Genomic DNA, 10,574 nt, shown 5'->3' on the forward strand with positions numbered 1-10,574 from the left:
ATCAGAGACAAAGGCAGAGGACACTCGATAAGTGACAAAGGCAGAGACTATCCCTGGTTCACTGAGAAAAGCATTCCCATAGTCGGTCTGTGGAAGCGTTGAGGTCACCCAGAACCTTTCACGGAATCCAGGAGGTCAAAACTATTTTTATAACATCACTTAGATACTATTTGCCTTTCAGTATTTTGACATTTGCTAAGTTAAAACTTAGTAAGAGTGGAAATCATAGTACCAACTGCAGTAGTAGTTCTTTTTACCACCACTTTCTTGCAGAAAAAAGGAAAACCCAGACCAGTTTCACTTCATAATGTCCTGGTTAAATCACAAAAGCATATTTTCTATTTATCATCCTGAAATCCACATATTTTTAAAGGTCTGAAGCGATGACAAGGAAGTGCACATAAGGCATGTCTGCTACAGTCCAAAGTGCTATGTCCCAGGGGGAAAAATGTATGAAGTGAATTCACCTCTTCTTTTAGGCAGTATCATTTTTAATTGAAGGAAGGAATGGCTAAAACCATGGTTACTTAGACTAGTTGAATCGGCAGACACTTTCCTGAAAATGAACGTGCATCTGTCCCTTTTAAAAATCAACTAATGACACTTGTTGCCTTAATAAAATGTAAACTCCAAGAGAAAACCAAAATAATGGAAAACTGGGTCCTATCACTGTAAACTTGACAACTTACAGTATGGACTAATTTTTCTTTTGGGATCTGTGGTAAAAAGTAAAGCATACGGTTTTTGATAACTTGATCCCAGTGTAATTAACATTATATCTCTATTTAACATGTAGTGAAACAACAGGTAATTTTTTAAAAAAAATCATACAATTGTGCAATTATCCTTACATTTACAGAAAGTTATTTTCTTAAAAATGCTTTGTTAGCATACATTGGTTATTAATATTCTAAAGTAAAGAAGTAATAACATCTTTTTGAAAGGTTTATCCTAGTAAAGTAAATATTTAAAGCTATAGCCCACATAAAAATTATGCATGGGATCCGTAATAATTTGTGAGACTGCAGAGACATCCTGAAAGAAAAATGTTTGAGAATCGCTGACCCAGTTCCTGGGCCTGGATTCAGGGAGGCAACAGTGTGACAAAGGTCTTGGTGCAGGAGAGGAGGGTCTCGGGGTGTGGCTCTCAAGGTCTCAGTCCCCAGGGCGCTGTTCCGGACTGGAAGGTGACTGTCAGGGCTTCCTCACCTCCCCAGTTTCACTTCTCACAACCTGTGTCGGGTCCTCCCTCCTGGATACTGGTGACTCACCCCAGGGCTCACTCCCCATTGCCTGGAGGTCTCCAGAGCAGCCAATCAGCAGCCCCGCGGCTCCCGTTCCAAAGCCCTCCCCACCCGCCGGGACTCCGTCTCCCCAGCCCGGGTGGGGGCGCGTCCTGGGGGATGGGGGGCGCAGCCCTCCTGCTCCTGCTCGCGGTGGCCGCGGCCCCGAGGGAGACACGGGCGGGTGAGTGCGCTTCGGGAGGGGACAGGGCGCTCCCAGAGGCGGGAGCGAGGGCGCGGGCGGGCGTGGGAAAGGTGCGACCTCGCCGCCGCCCTAGTTGTCCCCCCACCTCGGCCCCGCCCCGCCCTGGCCCCTTTCCGTCCCCCGAGACCCCAGCCTCCTCTGGCCCCCGAGTCCCGGCCATTTTCGTCCCGCAGCCGCTTTTCGGTCTCACTCGTCTTTCACCCACTTTCTGTCTCGTGGGCGCCCCCTGGGACTCGAGCCCCCGAAGGGGAGAAGAATAGCCCGGGTCTCCCCTCCCGCCCCCAGGCCCCCACTCCCTGAGGGTTTTCTCCACCGCGATGTCGCGGCCTGGCCTCAGGGAGCCCCGGTACATCGCCGTGGGCTACGTGGACGACACGCAGTTCGGGCGGTTCGACAGCGACTCTCCGGGCCAGAGAGTGGAGCCGCGGGCGCCCTGGGCTGAGCACCTGGGGCAGGAGGAGTGGGACGAGGAGACGCGGATCGCAAGGGACCTCACACTGTGGTTCCGAGCGCAGCTGGACGCCCTGCGTGGCCTCTACAACCAGAGCGAGACCGGTGAGCTGGCGCGGGTCCGGGCCGGGTCAGCACCCCCATCCCCACGGACGGGGGGGTCGCTCAGGGTCTCCCCCTCCAGGCTTCTCTGCAACCTGCCCTGGAACAGCCCGTGGGACTTTCACCCCGTTTCATTCTGTTTTAGTTTATTCCCGGCGGGAGGGGGCGCGGGTGGGGTGACCGCGGGGTGACGCGGGCAGGGACAGGCTCTCACACCTTCCAGAGGATGTCTGGCTGCGACGTGGGGCCCAACGGGCGCCTCCTCCGCGGGTACAGACAGTTCGCCTACGAGGGCGCCAATTACCTGGCCTTGAACAGGGACCTGCGCTCCTGGACCGAGGCGGACACGGCCGCTCAGATCACCCGGCGCGAGTGGGAGGCCCGGGGTGAGGCAGAGAAATTCAGGAACTATGCGGAGGGCAAGTGCTTGAGGTGGCTGCGCACATTCCTGGAGCACGGGAAGGAGACTCTGCAGCGCACGGGTAAGAGGGGCCTGGAGGACTCCCGGTCCTCCCCTGCCTGGGCTAACTGCGGGAAATGAGTCCTCTCTCTAGTCCCGAGAGGGGGACTCCCCTGGGTTTCATGTTCTGCACTAGAGAGACTCCCAGAGACTCCGGCTTCTCCTGAAGGACAGGGAAGGGATCCCGTCTCTCCTGAGAAAGACAGACAGTCCCTGACACCACACGTCACCGGGTCCTTTTGACCAGGGGCCTGTTTGAGAACCACAAGTTTCTCTCTCAGTCTTGTTTCTGGTCTGAGAACATTGTCAGTTATGTGATTCCTGCTTTTCTGTGTCATTCACCTTCCACCCAGGTCAGGAATAAAAAGTCTGTGTTCCACTCCCTCTGCTTCATCCTACCCTGGGTTTTCGTCCTCATTCTAGAACTTTCTAAGGAATAGGAGAATCTCATAGATTCCCCCAGATTAGCCTGTTTTTTACATTTTATGCTTCTTGCTGCCACACCAGTTATCTTGCCCATTGTGAGGATGGTCTCATGAGGATTCTTCAGTGTCCATGGAGGAAACACAGAGTGAATTTTCTGTTTACCACTACAGATCCTCCAAAGACACTCATGACCCACCACCCCACCTCTGAGCATAAGGTCACCCTGAGGTGCTGGGCCCTGGACTTCTACCCTGCGGACATCACCCTGACCTGGCAGTGAGAAGGGGAGGACCTGACCCAGGAGATGGAGCTGGTGGAGACCAGGCCGGGGGGAGATGGAACCTTCCAGAAGTGGGCGGCTGTGGTGGTGCCTTCTGGAGAGGAACAGAGATACACATGCCACATGCAGCATGAGGGGCTGCTGGAGCCCCAAGTCCTGAGATGGGGTGAGTAGGAGGATGTGGGCACTGAGGCTGTTCTCAGGGCCATCAGGAGCCCTTCTGGAGCCCTTCAGAGGGTCAGGATAAGGTCTGGGGCTCAGGGTATGATCTTCCCTTACCTTCCAGTGCCCCCTCAGTCCTCCATCCCCACCGCGGGCACCATTGCTGGCCTGGTTCTCCTTGGAGCTGTGCTCACTGGAGCTGTGGTGGCTGCAGCTGTGATGTGGAGGAAGAAACGCTTAGGTAGGGAAGGGATTTGGGGGATCTTATCCACTGGGGCTTTCAAGTCCCAGGGAGAACTTACCCTACCTGGTTAATGGAAAGTACCATCCACACATATGTGTGGTGCCCAGAGGGCATTTGGTTCAGTCCCCCCTCACCTCCTTTCTTCATTTTTTCCCAGTCCTGACCTGGGTCTTTACTCACAGTTCTGGAAACTTCCCTGATCTGCAGGATTAAAAGATTCTTTTAGGTCTTCTGACCTGAGAGCTCCCAGGTCTCCCATGATATTTCTTCCCACAGGAGGACAAGGAGGAAGCTACACTCAGACTGCAGGTAAGTGTGGATCAGCAGTTTGATCCCTGAGCCCCTGGGGACAGTATAAATGGGCTCCATGGGGGTGTCACCCTCATCAGTCCTTCTTGTAGTCTCATCTCTGACCAGGTTCTGATTTGTTCTCAACCAGGCAGCGACAGTGCCCAGGGCTCTGATGTGTCTCTCAGCCCCTAAAGCATCTTTTAAAATGAATGTGATGAGGGGTCCTTCCTGGTGGCGCAGCGGGTTGAGCGCATCTCTGTGAAGCTGTCCGTAGCCTCCACAGCACCGGTTCAATTCCTGGCCAGTCAGGGAGATCCCACTTGGTGAGGCAGACCTATCCCATCTCGCCCACTGCTCTGCTTTCAGTCCGTCTGCCTGTTCTGCTCCCCGCTCTGTCACTGGTGAGTCCTGTCACCCTCCCACAGCTCTGGCCTGTGCCCCAGCTCTGGTATAAATAAAAAATTAAAAAAAAAAAAACAGAAAACAAATGTGATGAGGCTCCCGTTGTTCACACCTGGGACAGCACCTGGTATTGTGCAGAGTTTGCATTTTCAGTCTCTCCTGTGACCTGAACTCCTTTACTGATGGGAAAACAAACACTATTGCCCAGACAGGAGCATGGATATATATATATATATATATATATATATATATATATATATATATATATATATATATTTAGAAGAGAAAAAGATAAATTGCTAACTGGTTTTGAGCAGATACTGGCTAACTGGGGTGTTGGGGGTGGTGGGGAATGACTTATGCGTATCCTTGAGTGATATTTAAATGTCCTTGTATGAGCATGAAATATGCTTTCTAAAGTAAATTACACTTCATTCCTCAACTTGTAAAACTCTTCACACATCATGACCAAATCAGGTGTTAAGACCAGACTGACACGTGGGTTACAAGTGATGGATCCGCACGTGATAGTTGCAAAGTCATGGTTTCCCTTTGGGTTCACTCTGGTGTTGTCCATTCTCAGGGTGTTGGGCAAATGTATAATGACCTGTGTCCATTATGAGAATATCATGCAGAGTATTTTCAGTGCCCATAGTGTCTTCTGTGCTCCAAAGAAGCAAAAGCAAAAAGAAACCAGTGGAATCACATGAGACGAAAAAGCTTCTGCATAGTGAAGGAAACTATGAAAAGAGAATATCAAATCAGAGAAACTATTTGCACATCATCATTCCAACAAGGAGTTAATATCCAAAATCTGCAAAGAACTCCAAAACAAGAAACAACCCAATCAAAACAGGGGCAGAGGAGCTAAATTTGTACTTTCCTAAAGAAGACATACATGTGGCCAATAGGTACATGGATAAATGTTTGTCATCATGTGCTGTCAGGAAAATGCCAAGTAAGGCCACAAGGAGTTACCACCTCACATCTGTGAGGATGACCCACTGAAGGGTGTGGAGGAAAAGAAACTCTGGTACATGGTGGGTGGGAATGATGTCTGGTCCTGTTAGTGGGCAGAATGAGGGTTTCCCTGGACCATCAGGACTGCACGCTCTACATGGGATCTGCCATCAGCTGCATAAAGACAAAACATAATCTAAAGTGTAAGACCTTCAATAGAAAAGAACTTTAATACAGTTAGTATAAAATAGAGAATCAGTGTGCAATAGAGAGAAGAGCAAGAATATAATCAGAATAGTTTCCAAGTGAAGCACCCAAAGTTACCCGTCCCCTCATGGGTCAATGCCCAGCCAAACAGGCTTGGCCCAAAGCAGTCCCACTGGGGCCCGAACGCCTGCCACAAGGCTAAGGCACCTACTGGTAGAGACCCATGGGACAGGGGCAGGAGGGGCCAGGCAAGTCTGGAAGGATACGAGCAAAATCAAAATCCACATCAAGATAACAGCTGCCATTGTCAGCCTCCCCATGGGCCTCTCACCCACATCTTTGTCTCTTTCACATGTCTCTTTCCATGTCTTCAACTTCCTGGCACAAGTCCAAGCCTGAGGAGCAAGAGTGGCTTCTTCGTCACATGTCTCTCTGCTCCATGTGCCTCCTACAGTCTCTTTTCCTCATCTTACTCCACATCTTCCTCCTCTTCCTTAGCTTCTCATCCCTGCTCAGCTTTACCTTTCCTTGGGCGGGGCAGTAACCTGGAACCTCTCTTTTCTATGGATAGCACATTGGTGCTGACCCTATGGAAAAAAAAAGAAGGTTCCTCAAAATAGACCTGTGTGTCACATGGTCAACCATCCCATTCCTTGGTATTTATCCAAAGAAGGTAAAAACACTAATTCTGAGGAATATGCGCCTCTGATGGTCACTGCAGCATTGTCTACCATAACCAAGCAATGGAGACAACCTGAGGGCCGAACGGCAGGTGAGGGGATAAAGAACACAAACTATATACACAATGGAATACTATTCAGCTGTGAAAAAGATGAAATATTGAATTTGCAACAACATGGATAGATATGGATGGGATTATGCTAAGTGAAATAAGTTTGAAGGAGAAAGTTAAATACTGGATGATTTCATTCATATTTGGAATATAAAGAAACAAAGCAGGGACAGACTAAACCAAAAAATAAACTAAACCAAAACATACTCTCTATATATTACTGCAGAATTGAAGCTATGGGCTGGGGTAAGAGTAGGAAACAAAGTAGGAAGAGGGCCCAATGGACGATGGTGAAGACTATGGGAGCCATGAGGGTGGGTGTGATGTGGTAACAAACATCTGAAGAGGTGTGACCCTTGTCTCTGAACACATACAGTGTGTAAACCAATGCTAATCTCAACTGAATAATACAATGAGGGGAAAAGAAAAAAAAAGTAAATTATCTCCTCCATCAGTCACTGACCGCAGGACTTTGCCTTCACCTCCTCACTGCCATGCAGGCTGAGGGGCTGGTTTCCCACAAGGTCAGAGGCAGGAGGTGCAGGGACTCCTGGGGCTGCTCAGACACTGCTGAGTAGAGAAACCGCAGAGAGGGTGACTCTGAAGGGACCAGAGACAGAGGGTCAGAGTAACCCCAGTGCTGAGTGAGGGTCTGGTTCCCAAGGAGAGGGGAGAGTGTGTGTGTGTGTGTGTAACAGGAAATAAGGGAGACACAACATAAGAAAACAAGGGAGAATCATATATCAAGCGCCAAAATAAATAAATTCAAATCGCACACAGAGTAAAGAGTGTCAGAACAACACCTCAGTAAATACAGTTCCATGGAGAAGAAGCTTCTGAGCAGAACTGAAAAAGCATTGGACCTGCAGAAGAGGAGGAGGTTTAGAAATATCTCATGGTTGGCTTGAGGTGTAAAGAGCTGGGCAGGACCCCTCCTCCCACCCTGGCCCCTGCTAGGATGTGGTGGCATCTTTACCCCTGACAGCTCCCTCCCCCAAACCCCAACGTTCATCTCCTTTGGAGTCTTCTGTATATATACATATATGTATACATGTAAACCCAGCTTCTTCTTAATTTCCCACCTGTCTGGGGCATTCAGGTGGTTCCCATAGCTTGGCTACTGTCAATAGAGCTGCAGTGGTGACGGGAGTGCAGGTCCCTTCACAGGAGAATATTTATCCTCTGTGAGGAGATCCTCAGAGTAGAATTGCTGGGCCCAATGGCAGAACCACATTTACTCTCTTAAGAAACCTCAATACTGTTTCCATAAGGGCTGGCTCCGTCTATATCCAAAAACAATGCAGGACTGTCCCCTTTTTTCCACGTCCTTGCCAGCACTTGCCTTTCTGGTCTTTTGGATATGGGCCATACTCACAGGTGTGAAGGTTTAAACCAGGAGATCATAAAGGCACAAAATGTGGGCAAAAAGAAATCCTGTAATACTCAGGCCAACACAAGGCTGTCTCACACTGTGAAAGAAAATAATCATGAAGAAATTCAGGTGAATGACCTGAGTGTTAACATTATCAATGGTCCACTGCATTCTCAAGATGTCCTCCTGAAAGCATCCCCATCACCTAGTCCAGCCTCTCTGCCTCAACCCCCACCCCACTGCAGTCCTCCAGGGTCTCACCTTTAGGGGCTGCGATACAATTCAGAGCCCTGGGACTGTGGCTGCCTGGGGGAGAACACAACAAAACTTGGTCAGAGATGAGACCACGGGAGTAACTGATGAGAGTGACTCCCCCATGGGCTCTATCTACACTGCTCCCAGGGGCTCAGGGATCAAACCCCTGATCCACACTTACCTGCAGCCTGAGTATAGCTTCCTCCTTGTCCTCCTGTGGGAAGAAGCATCATGTGAGACCAGGGAGGAGTCAGGTCAGAAACCTGAAAGAATCTTCTAATCCTGTAGAACAGAAAAGTTTCCAGAACTGTGAGTAAAGTCCCAGGTCAGGACTGGGAAAAATGAGGAAAGGAGATGAGGGGGGACTGGACCAAATGCCCTCTGGGCAACATACGTGTGTGGATGGTACTTCCCATTAACCAGGCAGGGCAAGTTCTCCCTGGGACATGACAGCCCCCAGTGGACAAGATCCCCCCCCCCTTCCTTCCCCACCTGAGTGCTTCTTCTACCCCCTCACACATGAAGCTACCTTGTGTGCAATGAGCACACTTACAAAGAAAACCGAGCTGGAAATGAGGACCATGGCAAGGATGGAGAACTGAGGAGGTGGCACTGGAAGGGGAGGGAAGGTCAGACCCTGAACCTGAGGCCTCAGTCTGATCTTCTGAAGGTCTCCAGAAGGGCTTCTGATGCCCCTGAGTCAGCCGTGTGCCTACATCCCCCTCCTTACTCCATCTCAGGACTCAGGGTGCTATCAGCCCCTCATACTGCACATGGCACGTGTATCTCTGCTCCTCTCCAGAAGGCACTTACACAGCTGCCCACTTCTGGAAGTTTCCATTCCCCCTTCCCCGGCCTGTTGTTCACCAGCTCCGTTTCCTGGGTCAGGTCCTCCCCATCTCGCTGCCAGGTCAGGGTGATGTTCACAGGGTAGAAGTACAGGGCCCAGCACCTCAGTGTGCCCTCATGCTCAGAGATGGGGTGATGGGTCACATATGGTGATCTGGGGCCTGAGTGGGAAGAATCGGAAATTTCATGCTTTGTGTTTCCTGCATGGACACTGAAGCAGCCTCATGTGACCATCCTCCAGTGGACAGAACAGTATGTTTGGAGGGAGGAGCACAAACCCCAGAAACCAGCCTGGTCTGGGAGTCCGGGATAGCAGGTGGGAGCCCAGGGTGGGATGCAGGTCTCTGAGCATTTTGTTGCTGACTTGGGTGGAGGGTGATGACACAGACAGGCAGGAGTGAGATCTCCAAAAATGCTCTCTGACCAAAAAACAAGATCTCGAGAGAGAAACTCATTGTTCCTATGATGGCTGCCGGTCAAAAAGATCCTGTGAGGGGTGATTTCAGGCATGGTCTCCCCTCTTTCTCAGGGGAAACTGGATTCCTTAACTGTCCTTCAGAAAAAGTAGGAGCCTCCAGGCCAGTCTCCATCCCAGAGCTGGAAAACGTGGCCGACAGCTCCCTCTCTGGCCAGAAGGGGGCGCTTCCTCACCATGATTCCATTTCCCTGCGGGGTGCGCGCCTCAGGGAGATCAAAGGCCGCAGCCCTCTCACCTCCGAGCTGCGGCGCCTCCTTCCCCATCCCCAGGAGTCTGGGGGCCCCTCCACGCACCCGCCCCCCAGGCCGCTCCCGTCCTGCTCTGCCCGACCTTCCCCCTCCCCCTCGCGCCGGGGAGCTGAGCCGCGGGCCCGCCGGGTCCAGGCGCGCAGGTCCCCGCCCAGGGCGCGTCCCCGGCGCCGTCGTGGGGAGCTGGTCGTGCCCGCGGGGGAGGCGCCGTCGGGCCCCGCGGCGCAGCCCAGAGTCCTCTGGATCGTGGGAGACCCTGAGCCCGCCCTTCAGTCACCCCGTGGTCTCCCGCCCGCACCCGATCTCCCGCCCTGAATAATCCCAAACTTAAATAAAACCTAAAGGGTGAAAGTCCCGCGGGCTCTTCCCTGGTCAAGGGGCCTGGCAGGGGCCACGGCCTCGGGGGTCACGGGCCCCGAGACTCGGGGCGGGGGGTGGGGCGGGAGCGGTGACCCGCCCCGGCCCGCGCTGCTCCCCGGCCCGGCTCTGGCTGCGGCGGCCGCGCGGGGCCTCCAGGAGCGCTTGGAGCCTCCGCGCCGAGTGTCTGCGGAGCCGCGTCTCCTCGCCCGACCCTCCCGCCCCGCCCGCCCGCCCAGGGCCCGCGGCTCCGCGCTCTGGCCGGGGGAGTCGCTGTCGAACCCCGAACTGCGTGTCGTCCACGTAGCCCCCGCGATCTACCAGGGCTCCCCGAGGCCGGATCTGGACATCACCATTTCTAAAAGCCTCGGAGAGGGGGAGCCTGGGGGCGGGGAGGGGTGAAAGCCAGGCTGACCCTCCTCCCTGGGCAGGTCCTGAGTCCCCGGGAGATGGGGCAGGGGAGAAAGTGTCCAGGAGGGAGGGAGCTCCAGAGACTGAACATGGGCAGCGGGTCCAGAAGGGGCAAGACTCAGGGGACAAAAGGAGGAGGCAGGTGGGGGGGCAGAAAGGGACCAGGACTGAGGGGCGCCACGGGGGTGACAGAGGGGCCTAAGGCAGCAGCTTCCTCTGCAGAAGCCTTTTCCCTCCACCCTGCACTCTCCAGCCCAGGTGTCTGTCTGGGCCAGAGCCCTGGAGAGAAGCAGCAGGAGGAGGGTTGGGCGCCCCATGACCAGCACTGCTGGGGTCTGG

General features: G+C 52.8%; 1 long non-coding RNA gene and 1 pseudogene across 1 annotated transcript; one reads left to right on the forward strand and one right to left on the reverse strand.

Moving 5' to 3' along the window:
- The first annotated feature begins 1,394 nt into the window (after nt 1-1,394).
- LOC119252054 (patr class I histocompatibility antigen, A-2 alpha chain-like) lies at nt 1,395-4,394 on the forward strand (annotated as a pseudogene).
- A 1,000-nt stretch (nt 4,395-5,394) lies between these two features.
- Nucleotides 5,395-9,041, reverse strand: LOC129146423 (uncharacterized). Its single transcript, XR_008553124.1, has 6 exons — nt 8,706-9,041; nt 8,074-8,174; nt 7,899-7,943; nt 7,348-7,734; nt 6,729-7,128; nt 5,395-6,059 (listed from the first exon to the last, which is right to left on the reverse strand). It is a non-coding gene; the product is annotated as an uncharacterized LOC129146423 (long non-coding RNA).
- Nucleotides 9,042-10,574: the final 1,533 nt, after the last annotated feature.

Source organism: Talpa occidentalis, unplaced genomic scaffold (assembly GCF_014898055.3).
Source record: "Talpa occidentalis isolate TD23 unplaced genomic scaffold, MPIMG_talOcc4v2.1 talOcc4.2, whole genome shotgun sequence".
Taxonomy (NCBI): domain Eukaryota; kingdom Metazoa; phylum Chordata; class Mammalia; order Eulipotyphla; family Talpidae; genus Talpa; species Talpa occidentalis.